Source organism: Pelophylax lessonae (genome assembly GCF_965119305.1).
Source record: "Pelophylax lessonae genome assembly, chromosome: 7".
Classification (NCBI taxonomy): Eukaryota; Metazoa; Chordata; class Amphibia; order Anura; family Ranidae; genus Pelophylax; species Pelophylax lessonae.
The window spans coordinates 190145901-190160767 of NC_138774.1; the positions used below are offsets into that span (position 1 = coordinate 190145901).

Genomic DNA, 14867 nt, shown 5'->3' on the forward strand with positions numbered 1-14867 from the left:
TGCAGGAGAGGAGAGCGAGGAGGGCAAATCAGACTGAGTTTAAAAGGGAGCTGGCTGGAAACCGCGGCTGGAGGAACGCGAGACGCACAAATTAACCGGCGGCGATGGGACCTATAAAAAGGATGACTATTTAACGTTGTTAACAATATATTGTTGCAGGGCTGTTGAGGTGGCGATCTCGTCTCAGATGAGCTAGAGAATGTTCTGGAAGAGTCTCTGATCGACTAGTACAAACCTGTCCAAATCTTGCAATGGACTGGATAATGTAGATCGTTCTGGATGTCTGTACATGAGTGATGTCATTACAAGGAACATCTAGGGTGGTCTTAGACAGAGGAAGGTTGTCCAGAAAACACAGACAGTGAAATCAGTTTAACTTTATGATGAAAATGTTATAATCCACATCATCTTTTAGTGGGATTGCAGCCTCTTTTCACATGACCCTGTGCTATGCACTCTGGTTTTCAAGAGTGTGTGGGTGGGGCTACTGTGAACCTAAAGAAGGAGGTGGGGCTGGAACTAGGGAACACATAGGCTGCTTATTTTAAGGTTTTGACGACTGCTGGCAACCATAGGAGTTAATCTTGCAGGAGCAGACGATGGATGACAGTGATAAAATCACAGCTGCTTATCAGTAGGTATGCTTTCAGGTAGTTTAAGGCCCAGTTTATATCTAGCAATTTGGGATTTCAGTAAAGCACTAAAGTACACAGCTACTTGTAATTGTCCCCATAAACAGCATCCCTTTCAGTGGAGTTTGCGTTATCTCTAGAAACACAGGCAAACAGCTGGACGGAATCCCAGGCCAGAGGATGAAGCACTAGTCCACTGGGACTAAAATACTCTGGTAGCAATCGGGAGGGGCTACCCACCATAGCTAAGTCTTTTGGTGAAGCTGTGTGCTCTAAGTCTCTGGCCCAGCTGCCTGCACACTTGTTCGGATAGTGGAGAGCCTCTCACCGGGCCTCAGACTCACTTGCCCAGCTATCTAATGCTACCTAGGGCACCTGCAGTATTGCCCTGCCTTATTTCTGGCAAAACTCTTGCTGAAAAATGACCCAAGTACACAGGTCCAGGTAAGGTCTTGGGTGACAGGGCCATGAGATTACAGGAACTAATCCAATCATACCAGATCCCAACTACTCAGCAGGCAGAACTGGCCATTAATGCCTTATAAAGGGAAGCAAAAAGGTCAATCCTGCACCTCCAAGTGAAAGACCAGGCTTTCATTGACAAGATAGTTAACCACTTAGAAGTGGTGTATAGCCAAATGGTAACATTAGAGGACCTCAGGGCCCATTCTGGCCTGGCAGAGAGTGGCAGAATCCATTTTGCATAAAAATACAGAAGGCATTTCTTGGCTCTAATCAAAGATACTTGCAATGAGATGCAGAAAGGAATACTCCTCTGAGGAGCAAGGGCAATTTCCCCATGCTGGGTATGTCAAGTTGTGCCATCTCTATAGAAACTGCCCAACGAAAAAGTGAAAGCTGTTAACTAGAATAACCTACTGTCAGTAGTCAAGCAGTAGGGTGACAAAGTGAACGACTTCCAATCCAAAAACTGAAAATTTGGATGAAGAAGCTGAAGAGAGAAAAATCCCTGACTTGACTTGTAGAGTGTGACCAGGTGAACTTTATCCATGTACCTGAATAGTATAACTTGGCAAAGACATGGAGAGAGCATACAGTGGTTGCCCCATTTCCCCCATGACTGGCAATACAGTTACAGTGTTGGCTCAGTTCTAGGGAAAAATCAAAGCTACTGCCAAAAACCAACAATCTGCTGAGTGAGTGGTCCTGTCTTGTTCTGAGGGATGGCATACTGTACTGCAGAATAATGTCCACCATGATTCATATCATGTTATATTGTAATGGACTCGGTCTGTGGCAGATAGAGTTCATGTGGAAACGGGACACTGGGGTGTCTACAAACGGTTCACCTTGTTCAAGACAAAAGCTGTGTGTTGCTGAACAACTCTTCTGACACTTTGTGCAGGGCCATAGATAATTTTTTGTCCTGGGGGGTTCAGCATCAAGTACCAAGTGGTGAAAGGGGGGGGGGGGGGAGCCGGCGTATGGATAAAGCGTTCCTTTTAGGTACATAAAGCCACAGGTTTTCACTGTGCAACCTTACAATCTTCTAGCTGATGGCGTCCTAACGGCCAAAGGCATCATCAGTTGATAAGGAGGATGTCAGTTGCTTGCATAGCATCCTTGTTTGGCCCTCCCCTGCCCCTCTCCATCAGCATTGGGGTCACATTAGCTGAGTGATGGAGAAAAACTGAGGGAGAAGAGAAACACTTGAATACTAGTCAGTACCAGTTTGCAGAAGTGGGCTTTGGAAGAATAAAATACCGTACCTCTAATGTTAGGTGTCCTACATGTGGATGTTGCTGCATTATGTAAAACAATTAGAATAGTTTTTACATTTTAGAATGGGGTGCCTCAAGACTGTCCATCATTTTTAAAGGGTACCTTGACTGAAAAAAGGTTGAAAAACACTGATTTAGTGCCAGACATACTACAGGAGATGGTCAAAGACTGCAGACATACTACAGGACATGGTCAGAGAATGAAGACATACTACAGGAGATGGTCAAAGACTGCAGACATACTACAGGAGATGGTCAGAGAATGAAGACATACTACAGGAGATGGTCAGAGACTGCAAACATACTACAGGAGATGGTCAAAGACTGCAGACATACTACAGGAGATGGTCAAAGACTGCAGACATACTACAGGAGATGGTCAGAGAATGAAGACCTGCTACAGGAGATGGTCAAAGACTGCAGACATACTAGAGGACATGGTCAGAGAATGAAGACATACTGCAGGAGATGGTCAGAGACTGCAGACATACTACAGGAGATGGTCAGAGAATGAAGACATACTACAGGAGATGGTCAGAGACTGCAGACATACTACAGGAGATGGTCAGAGAATGAAGACATACTACAGGAGATGGTCAAAGACTGCAGACATTCTACAGGACATGGTCAGAGAATGAAGACATACTACAGGAGATGGTCAAAGACTGCAGACATACTACAGGAGATGGTCAGAGAATGAAGACCTGCTACAGGAGATGGTCAAAGACTGCAGACATACTACAGGAGATGGTCAGAGAATGAAGACATACTACAGGAGATGGTCAAAGACTGCAGACATACTACAGGAGATGGTCAGAGAATGAAGACATACTATAGGAGATAATAAGAGAATGAATACATTCTACAGGAGATGGTCAGAGACTGCAGACATAGTACAAGAGATGGTCAGAGACTGCACTGCTCCATGTACTGTCTGATCTCCTATCCCTGTACATTGTCTGCTGAACACTCACAATGATCCTTCCTGATCACCATAAAAGGTGCTGTCAGTGCCCCCACACCACACTTCCTTTACTTACTGTGTGACACGGACAATGAGGACCGGTCCCAGACTTTCAGCATGGGCTGTACAGAAGAGGGAAGAGCGGTCCCTCCCTCTCCTCCCCACTGATCACAGCTCTGGTTGTTAGGGGGCTGGGTGAACGTTTGTTAGGGGGATAAGGAGGAAATGTCAGGCTGTGGTTGGTTGGGACTTGGGAGAGATGATGGAGCACCAAGCCGGGAGATTAAGGATGAGGTTAGAGAGAGCCAGGCACGCATCTTCCCAGGCCTGCCCTGCCGCCAGACAGCTCAAGTCCAACTCTGCTCCATTAGCATTTGGCTGTCATCTTTTTTACAGGCAGTGCAGGCTCAAAGGGCAGCTGCTTTACACCCCACAACAAGGACTGGGGCTGAGTCCAGGGCAGTTATCCCTTTTGCCCTGCGTTAAAGGCAGCCTTGTGCAGGACACACGTTACAGGTTTTCTACATCACATCCTAGTGTGAACCGAAGCTTATTAATGCCTTTATAACACAATCAAAAAAGGGCCAGGGCACTGAGGCTAGCAAACAGTCCAGCCTGGCTCTAGCAGCCATGTTGTGCCTGGTAAACCCTCAGCCCTCTAGCTCTGCAGTCAGCACCACAACATGGCTGACAGAGCCAGGCTGGACTGTCAGTACCAAACGTGCAGTTGAAAATGGTAACCCACTATCCCAGTGTTTAGTGAAAAACTTTGCCAGTTGCCACAGTCTCACTTACCCCTATGGCAGCACAGCAGCGGTAAGTGGTGTCAGTCTCTCAGGCAGCAAGCTTAAAGGGAAAGAGGGAGACTCAGCTTCTCAGCAGCAGCACTGCTACCTTTCGTGTTCTCCGCTCCATGCTCCTCCAAAGACAGGTCCAAGGCGGGAATTACAAAGTGTAGAGGCAGTCGGTCACAGTGGGCGGGACTACAGGCACCACCCGCTTTTACTGCCGTTTATTAAAATAATTTCACAGAGGTAAATAAAATACACTTACATGAAAAAGTGTTTCACTGGCACTAACTTGAAGAGCTAATGTGAATATGGTTTGGAAACGCCGCTTCCCATAGCATGGTGGAAGGTGGAGAAGCGCAAGGTCTCTAACATCCACCAGCTCTGTGATGTCGTCATGGAGGAATAGAAGAGGACTCCAGTGGCAACCTGTAAAGCTCTTGTGAACTCCATGCCCAAGAGGGTTAAGGCAGTGCTGGAAAAAATGGTGACCACACAAAATATTGACACTTTGGGCCCAATTTTTAAATTCTCACATAGGGTTGTACTCACTTTTGTTGAGAGCGGTTTAGATATTAATGGCTGTTTGTTGAGTTATTTTAAGGGGAAAGCAAATTTACACTGTTATACAAGCTGTACACTCACATTGCAGCAAAGTGTAATTTCTTCAGTGTTGTCACATGAAAAGATATAATAAAATATTTATAAAAATGTGAGGGGTGTACTCACTTTTGTGAGATACTGTATATTTCTCTGATTACCTCCCTCAGCACCTTAGAGAGGTGACACCTGATGACGCAGAGGTAGCTGGGCAAGTGATCTACAAGCCAGGTGGGTGGCCCTCTATTGTCAGAACCAGCGTGCAGGAAGCTAAGCCAGAGGCTAATAGCACACAGCTTCTGCAAAAGACGCAACTACTGTGGGGAAGCCCTCCCTAATTGCTACCAGAGTACTGCAGTTTCAGTGTTCACTGACAGGAATGCAGTTTAAGAAGACAACTGTAAAAACCTGTTTGTGTTCTGTGCGGTTTCTCTGATTGAGCCACAGAGACATTGCTGTGAAGAGTCTATGTCTGTGCAGCTTTTGTAATCTGTTTTGTATTATTCTGTAGTGTATGCATGTTTTTTGCCTTCTGACTCTGTTTTGCATTGTTGATTCTGACTTTGAACCTGTTTAGTAAACTATAAGTTACATTCTCTTTCTGATCATTTGGCTGATTACCTATTGTGTTACAATGCGACTTTCAGCATGAAGCTGTGCATGGCTCTAAAGCAAGGGTATGGGCAGGAGGAGATACAAAGGATGCTGTGCACCATATCAGAAAGAGATTAGCAATGGCAGCCTCTAAGCTCACGTTTTCATTATAGGCTTTATCCTAAATTGGCTCTGCAAAGTGTGAATGAAGGTGATCCTGTAGGCTTTTGTGGACTGATGTGAAAGATTCTGTGTGCTTTTTGTGGTGTATTAGGACCTATACTGAAAGGGGTCTTTACTGTAAAAGCTGTAACATTGTGGAATAGTCTTCCAAAGGAGCTGGCTCTAGTCAACCCATTCATTTGCTTTAAAAAAGTAATTATTTTGTTTCTAAAATGTGCAAAACCTAAGGGACTACGAATACTTATAAATAACAATGTAGAATAATGAGACAGGGAGTATCAATTACCTTCAGGGCTTTTTTCCCTGTTAGAGCAAACTGAAGAACACTCAAATTTTCTGCCATTCTTTTGATCTTTTGGAGGTGTCAGATTTCAAGATGCAAGGTGTTTTTATTTCTCTTTATTTAATTAAGTCTTCTTGTTGAACCAGATATGCCATGTTTGAACCTAAGTAACTACCGTATGTATTAATAACAGGTGAAAACAAGGGAAGAAATTTTCCAGAATGTATTTTATATGGAAGCTGAACTGTTGAAATAACATTTTTTCTATATGAAAAGGGGCCAAATACCAATTATGACTTTTTTCAGGCCCCCCCAGGTGGCAGACGCAGCCAATGTTTCGACAGACTGACACACGCAGTTCCTGAGAGCCAGGACCACATATTATGTCAGCAGCGAAGGTTCATGTGATTTAATGACTGCAAACAATGCTGTAATCGTCTCTCCGTAGAATGACTCACGCTTATTTCTGGCCAGGGAATAACTTTAAAACTACTATCCAGTGCAGGCACTGTGATGCTACAAGCTTCATTGGGTGCATTATTAGGATGTTCATTAGGGCCAGCAATACAGATTACACTATATACAACATAAGACTAGATTGGTTCAGAGGATGTAAAAATCTGCAAATGCAATGAATGTAACGTAAAATAACCCATTCTATAAAACATGTAGTGAGGCTCATGGCTATATCGGTCCTACTTGTTATTTTACAAGAGTTTTCCTTTAAATAAATGTTAAAGAAATATAGTAATGCAGTACACAAACCAGAAAGGTACTAATAAACCCATACTCAGAAAACGGGTAATAATAACAGGAGAGGTTGTGCGGTATCTGTAAACACACAAAAAGAACAGATACTGAGAATTACATTTAATATACAGAACAAGAGAAGTGCTACTGAGCAGCAACCATGCATACAGAATATAAACAGATACTGAAAATTACAACCAATATACAGAAATAGAGAAGTGTTACTGTGCAGTGTCCATACATACAGATTAAGAACAGGAACTGAGAATGACACCTAATATATAGAACAAGAGTTGAGTTATTGTGCAGTGTCTTTACTTTAAAAATAAGAACAGATTTTGACAATTACAACCATCATACTTAACAAGAGAAGTGGTTACTGCATATAGAAAAAGAGCTACTGAGCCGCATCCATCCATACATACATACATGTAGCCATGTGTACAGCAATATGGAAAAGAAGACATTGCCTTTATTCTTCTCTCCCTCTACTGAGCCACTGATGTTATGCTGCACTTTTCTCCTGCAGCCAGCAGGGTGAGAGGTAAAGCTAATCAAGCCCATACATGTCTATGCAGAGCGCTGAGAATCCTGGGAGTTGTAGTTTGACACAGCAGGCATATAATGGGATGAACAGACTCCTTACATCACACATACCAATAGGCTGTAATGTTCCGGTACCTCTGGTACCCTTGTCTCCATATTTCTCCTCTCCTAATTGCGTCCCATCTTGTGTAACAAGGGACGCATATACCTTTAAGACCGGATGACATCATTGCCGAGCGCCGCTATGAGCGGCTATTTCAATCGCCGGTTTGCTCTCACTCATCGCTCGTTCAAACCCACATGTTCATCGCACCTACGCCTGAGAAGTCGGAGCTGCTGACATACCTCCCTTGCTGAACTGAAGCCGGAAACCTCGCTCGTGATCCGTATCTCGCTACGGGATCACCCCTCTCCAATGGACACTGTTATTCCTAAACCTATCTAAGTGATAAGTACCCCGCAGGGGATTCTTGCTAACAAATCTCCTACTGTCATCTACTGCAATTACCAAGACTATCTGTATCTATCTATTCACTATCATCTGCATAGACTGTTAGCTCTTGGGACTACCTTCAACTATCCTTGCACTAGGTTACTCTGTCTAAGTATACTCCATCTGTGTCCTCTTACCATCTGCACTATACTTGACATCAGAACCTATCTGCTTTACCATCACCTGCAACTCTCCTAATACTACTTCTAGTGCTCACCATACAATAGCCTGTCTCTCATCTATATATCCTCATATACTCTATCCCTCCACTAAACATCTATTAATATATATATAGTATATAACAGGCTGTACACGGTGATGAAGTCCTGAGAGTTGGATATGTTGTTCAACAGATTCTCTACAAGGCTACTGAGTGTAATAATTCTGCAGCTGTAAATCCATCCACAAACAAAAACGCATGAACGTTACATAGGCATTGTGCAGTGGGAGTTGTGGAGGAATAATTTTTTATGAAACTGCCCGGAAAAGTTCTTCCTTTTGGCACAGAGAGAGTTGGAGAGAGCACCTCTGTCTGAATTTTTGCCTGCCAGCGGGAGACCATACCCCTGGAGATCCAAGCCTGAGACTGAGTGAGGACACCTGGGGGAAGCGCAGCACCACCCACATCACAGCACCTGCGCCGCTGCCACCGAGAGACTGGAGCTTCCACTCACCCTCTGTTTCCCACCGCTGCTCACCAGAGGCCTTTGTGAAGAGACAGAAAGAGGTCACCACAGCATCCCGGGGACTGGTGAGAGGGCTATTTTACTATTTCTGATACTGCTAGCAGGGACTGAACCACTGGGAGCAGGAAACCAAGTGTACGCAATCCATACTGCACAATATACCCCACTTTTTCCAAACCTAGACTGCACCTATGCCAATCTTTACAGATTAACTGAGACTGTTGTTAAAGCAGAACTGCACCCAATTGGGGAAGTTCTGCTCCCCCCCCCCCCACTTCCCATTTGGCACATATTTTTTGGGGAGGAGTGGGTACCTGGTTTTGACAGGTACCCGCTCCCCCACTTCCGGTCAGATCGCCATGGCAATCTCCCCTCCTTCCCCCACAGCCTTCTGGGATATGTCACAGGTCCCAGAAAGCTGTGGGATCAATCAGATGGCTCACGCATGTGCAGTGAGCAGGCAGCTGTAAAGCTGCAAGCTGTCACAGCCAGCTGCCTACATTTAGTATGCCAGCATTGGCGGCTGAAGCCAGATAAAGAAACCAGCTAGGTGAGGTCACCGCTAGATCCTGGAACAGGTGGGTGTCTATTTATTAAAAGTCAGCAGGTACAGTTTTTCAAAATATGACTGAAGCACCTCTTTAAGTGCACCAAAGCTCTGAAAGGGCTTAAACGATAAACAGCAGAAGAAAATCTCAAAACCCCTGCCCCTCTGGTAATATTTAGTCTGCAAGTCCCTTTTGTTTCCTTGCTCCCTACCTCCTCTACCATCACATTCCCAGTCAATCTTGGACTAGCATTATCTCCATAAATGCACAGTATAGTTCCAGCACTCGGTAGATTAAACTTTACTACTGCTCACTGCAGCACTTGAGGTGGCCTTGCTACTGGTAATGTTGATCTGGATGCCAAATGTCATTTTACGCCTGGTCCTTATGCTAAAAAGTGTTATCACCATTGTTAATCTATTTTATGCTTGTCTAGTTACCAACCATATTGGGTTACAATATAATAAGTTTGCCTTTGCTACCTGGTTAGGTGCCTGTTTTCTTTGATATAGCACTACTACTACTACTGGGTACAGTACTAATTATTATTTTCACAGATTTCCTGTGATATTGTATGTTTGCACAATGCACCTAGTATGTTAGAGGGTCTCAGATTGCCATGGCGATCTGACCGGAAGTGGGGGAGCGGGTACCTGTCAAAACCAGGTACCCACTCCTCCCCAAAAAATATGTGCCAAATGGGAAGTGGGGGGGGGGCAGAACTTCCCCTATTGGGTGCAGTTCTGCTTTAACAACAGTCCCAGTTAATCTGCATGCAGTACAGGTACAGTATAGGTACGGTATAGTCACAACACAGGTGCAAGATTGATATGGTTCAGATGTGGTAAAGATTCATTTTACCTTGGTAAAGATTGGCATAGGTGCAGTCTAGGTTCGGAAAAAGTGGGGTATAGTGTGCAGTATGGATTGGGTACACTTGGTTTCCTGCTCTCAGTGGTTCAGTCCCTGCTAGCAGTATCAGCAGCAATAGAAAAATAGCCCTCTCACCAGTCCCCAGGATGCTGATGTGACTTCTTTCTGTAGAAGGAGGGCTCCCTCTGTCTCTCCATGAAGGCCTCTGGTGAGCAGCGGTGGGAAACAGAAGGTGAGTGGATGCCCCAGTCTCTCGGTGGCAGTGGTGCAGGTCCTTGCTCCCTACCTCCTCTACCATTCCCCTTTACTTTTGGACCGTGCATACCCAGTCAGTCTTGGACTAGCTTTTGGACCATAAATGCACAGTATAGTTCCAGCACTTGGTAGAATAAACTTTACTACTGCTTACTGCAGCACTTGAGGTGGTCTTGATACTGTTTATGTTGATCTGGATGCCAAATGTCATCTTGCGCCTGGTCCTTATGCTAAAAAGTGTTATCACCACTGTTAATCTATTTTATGCTTGCCTGGTTACCAACCATGTTGGGTTACAATATAATAAGTTTGCTTTTGCTACCTGGTTAGGTGCCTGTTTTATTTGATATAGCTCTAAAACTGGGTACTAATTATTATTTTCAATAATTTACTGTGATATTGTATGTTTATACAACCCACCTAGTATGTTAGAGGGGCTGAGGTTTTAGGAAAAGTTTGAGGCAAAGAACAGAGGACCTATCCTAATCAGTGGCTCTTAGGGGAGAAGTGCGCACACATACAGAGCATGAGCAGATACATAGGCTTGCACAGAAGGTGTGTCGGATGTGCCTGGTCACACCTAAATCACCCCGTGTGCCAGGGCCGATGATAAGGCAATACAGCATGTCCTCCTATACAGGGCCCATATTCTATTCATTCAAAAGGAGGGCCCGGGCACCTGCTGACCAGGAGGACCAGCTGTACTGACTTATTGCAGATACCAATCCTCTTGTACCTCCTCCAGCAGCACTGCAAGCTTCTCCTCCTCTCCCTCCCTCTGGCTGAGCTGCAGGAGAATCAGTTCTAGCATCTGCACCTCCATCCTGTCCTCAGTCCCTTTCTCAGTTTCAAATGTAAAACATCAGGGGTCTGTTTAGAACCCTGATATTTCACCAAAGCCCCCAAAAGGGCAGTTAAAATTTTTTTTAAAAATAAATAAAGAATTTGAAAAAAAATGTAAAAAACTAAAACATATGTAAAAAATAAATAAAATTATAAAAAAACTTAAAACAATTAAAAAAATAAATAAAAATCAAAAAACGTAAAAAAAAGACAATTTTAAAAGATCATTTAAAAAAAATTAAAGACTCATTCACATGTGCTTTTCACTCTCATTTTTGCCATAACTGCCAAGCATAGCACCACGGCCATGACATGTGTACACCCCTAGCCACTGCCTCTGTTGCTCTGAGTTTGAGCTTTGGGGTTCACACCCTAATACAATAGGCTGTGCATACCTATGAGCAAATACTAAGAATTACACCCAGCAATACAAAATAAGAGTAGTGGTATATGCAGCATCTATTCATCCCAAATAAGAATGACTATACAGTACAAGACATGTGATAATGTAAAGCATTCATACATATGGAATAGGAAACAATTCTGAGATATTATCAACGAACAGAATAAAAGAAAGGATACTGTGCAGTCTCCACATTTGTAGAATAGGAACAGATATTAAAAATAACAACATGCATATAGAACTAAACAAGTGTTACTATGCAATATCCTTGTATATAGAAAAGGAACTTATATTGAGAATTAGCATTTACTTACATGGGAGAGTCTGACAGGCTGTCAAACTTGGCATGTAGCTTTAGAATTGCCAGATTGCGATGCAAAGCATTGTGGCGGCAATATGTTCTCAGCAAAGCGGCACCATGTCCGCTTTTAGGGGGGCGGTTGGGGGCAGTAAAACTAAGGGTCAACCACCTGTGTTTACTGCCCCCTGGCCATCCATGTGAAAAAAACAGTCATACAGAGAATTACACAAAGCATACAGAACTGTATTTACAGAATATGAACATAAACTGACGATCATACAGAACAATAAAAGTGCTACTGTACAGTGTACCTACATACAGAACAAGAACAGATACTGAGAATTACACCAAGTATATAGAACAAAAAAAGTGCTACTGTGCAGAGTCCAGACATAATAAATAAGAAAACATACTGAGATTTACACCTTATATACACAACAAGAGAAGTGGTACTGACCTGTACAGTTCCACACAAGAAGAGTAAAGAACAGATACTGAAAAGTACACCCAGCATACAGGGCAAGAGAAGTGGTGCTATGCACCATCCTTACATGCCTAATAAGGGTGGAGACTGAGAATTCCACCCAGTATATGAAGAGATGTACACAATACATACATACAGAATAAAAAAAGATATTGAGAATTACACCTGACATACAGAACAAGAGGTAATATGCAGTATCCATGCACACATCATAAAACAGATACTGAATATTACACCCAAAATACAGAATAGGTGAGGTGTTTCTGTGCACTATCCATACATACAGAATAAAACCAGATATTGAGGATCAAACAAAGTGTACACAAAGAGAAAAGTGCTACTGTGCAGTATCCATACATACAGAGTACTAAAAATGACACCCATCATAGAGAACACCACAAGTGGTACTGATGATGAATGTCTTTTAATTGATAAAACACTAACTATGTGAAATGTTAATGCTCTCTAAGAAACATTGCATCTGTGGCAAAGTTAAAAAGTCCACTTAAGCTGGCCACACACTGATAGATTTATATTGTTCAGCTTTCGTACTGAACAAAAGAAATCAAACAGATTTCTCCATTCATGTTAAACAATGCATATGGTTGAATCTCCCACTGTGGCTATTGTATTCTGACATTTGGTGATGTTGGCTGTCAGATTACCCCAAATAGTGTCTGCATTTGATTGGATACAGGTACTGTTTTACCTGTCTCCTTCAATTTCTCAATTAAAGGATGTCAAGTCAAATGATTCCAATAGAGCCACACAGTGATCAAATTTTGACCATTTAATTAGGAACTGGACATAATTCACTTATTGTTTGGCTAGCTTAGGTCTACCTACCTTCAGAATTGTATTTAATATTGAGAGTTAGGGTTCATTTGTGCGTAGAGTTGGGGGGCTGTTAAACCTCAAGGCTGAGCTGCACTTTTGCCACCAACTCCTTTAGTTGCAGAGGCAGTGGCTGGGGGTGCACACATGTCGCAACCACACCAAGAATAATATCCCCTATCTAGTCAAGTGAATGGGGTCGCTCTGCATGCACCCCACAACTAAGTGCATTGCAACGTCTTCTCACTGCCTGTCAAATGCTCTCTGAAGAGCAATCCAAACACGGATTGTTCTTCAGAGATCGAAGTACGTGTCAATGAGCTCTTTGCGGGCATTTCACAGAGCCCCTGGCTGAGTTTCTTGCCTCATGATTCTGTGCTGTAGGAATCATGGTGAGCTGACCAGGGCTTTTTGTGGTTGATTTATGAATTTTGTGGCTGTGTACAGTTTTGGGTCAGCATTTATTGAAAAGCAAAAAAATAAAATACATACAAATATTGGTTTACACTCTTGCTCTGCATTGTTATGTCATACCAGGGAAGAACAGAGCTTATCACCCTGATAAAGCTGTACTTGGATGTATGTTTCGTCTATGCAGCAAAGTGTCCCTGGAAATGACTGGAAAATGCTGGCACCTAAGCGTAGCATTACAAGCTGGGACGCACTAGACAGATCCGATCCAGACCGCAGTACAAGGAAAACTTGTGTCACTTCCAAAATATCACATTCCACACCAACCTGTGAAATGTTGAATATTTTCTGGAAGCTAAACTTCATTTTTGCGTTTTGTTCTGAAAGCTTTGCCTGAAACGATTTACCTAAATTTACAATGATTCCGATAACTAGAAAGCATACAGGCTGGCTTCATAAAGGCAAAAAGCATCGTGCAGAGTGCAGTTATCTATAACAACCATTCAGAACTCATCCTTGCACTGACGTCAGTAAAGCCAAATTTGGTTGGTTTCCGTGGCTTACTGCACTTTGCACATAATCACTGAACTGCTGTATCATACTATACAAGTGTGACTATGGTCATTCAGCTTTACAATCAAAGAATAATAATAATTAGAACATATTAATATTCATTTTTTATTTTCAGTGAGTACCTTACCTGACAGTGTTCTGAAGAGTATCCCAGGTTACAGAGGTATCGATCCGGTGATGCAGTGGACAACCAGAATGATTGACGGAAGGCGACACAGCAAGTCCCAGCTGTCTGAAGGGTATAAAATATGAAAATGAATGGCAAAATCTACAATTCAATGTTATCCTGATGACACACAGACCTTAGTAGAACTTTAATGAACTGAACTGTGACAGGGTCTGCCCCTTTAACTACCTTGCTCTGTCTGTTTGTCCCTGAGTGACTGTCTTCTCTCCTGGCGGTTGCGGTCACTGCTGCTGCCGGTTGCCTGTGGCAGGTTTTATAGCTGCTGTCAGGAATTCACACTTCAGACACTCACTACAGCCTCCTGTCCTTTCTCCTCCTTCATCATTTTTTTTTGCAATCATTTAGTCTCTATAATAACCCCCTCCTCCTTCCATGAGTGCTCCCCTCCCTTTTCTAAAAAAGAAGAAAAAAAAAAAAAACACCCTCCCCTCCATCCCTTTCCTTTCACCCTCCATCCCAGCTGAACATCCCCTCTCTTCCTATTGCTTGTGGTGTCTTTATCTTTTTGTTTAAGTCTGTCTTGCTGTCAGCTTTGACGTCACCTATAAACAAAAGCATTAACCACTACCAGGACTTCCAGCAGTCGAGGCATTTTGCAGACTTTCTGGAAATGTGTATCAAAAAAAATAAAAACTTTTAACTGAGAAGTTTAAATATTCATCACTACCCTTTAGTTTTCACCTGGACTTGAAAAAGTATTACTAGCTGATTAATAGATTCTTACAGACGTGTCAAAGATTTCAAAATTGTTACTGTAACCATACTCACGGGCTGAAATACTATCTATTCTTTGGAGCAAAAAATAAATTGGTCATTTGGAACTGTAAGATGTTAACTATAGCAACAAGGCATTATAAAACATAAGGTAGAAAAAAGTCTTCTTTTCTCCTGACC

General features: G+C 42.9%; 1 protein-coding gene across 1 annotated transcript in view; it reads right to left on the bottom strand.

Annotated features, from left to right (window-relative positions):
• The window catches only part of ADAMTSL2 (ADAMTS like 2), a 144140-nt gene extending 129546 nt beyond the window's left edge, over window positions 1-14594 (bottom strand). Inside the window, exons 1-2 of the mRNA XM_082262776.1 lie at window positions 14142-14594; window positions 13914-14018 (exon numbers count right to left, since the gene is read on the bottom strand). The gene's annotated coding sequence lies outside the window, so the exon portion shown is untranslated. The remainder of the gene's footprint in view (window positions 1-13913; window positions 14019-14141) is intronic.
• Between the last annotated feature and the right edge of the window lie 273 nt (window positions 14595-14867).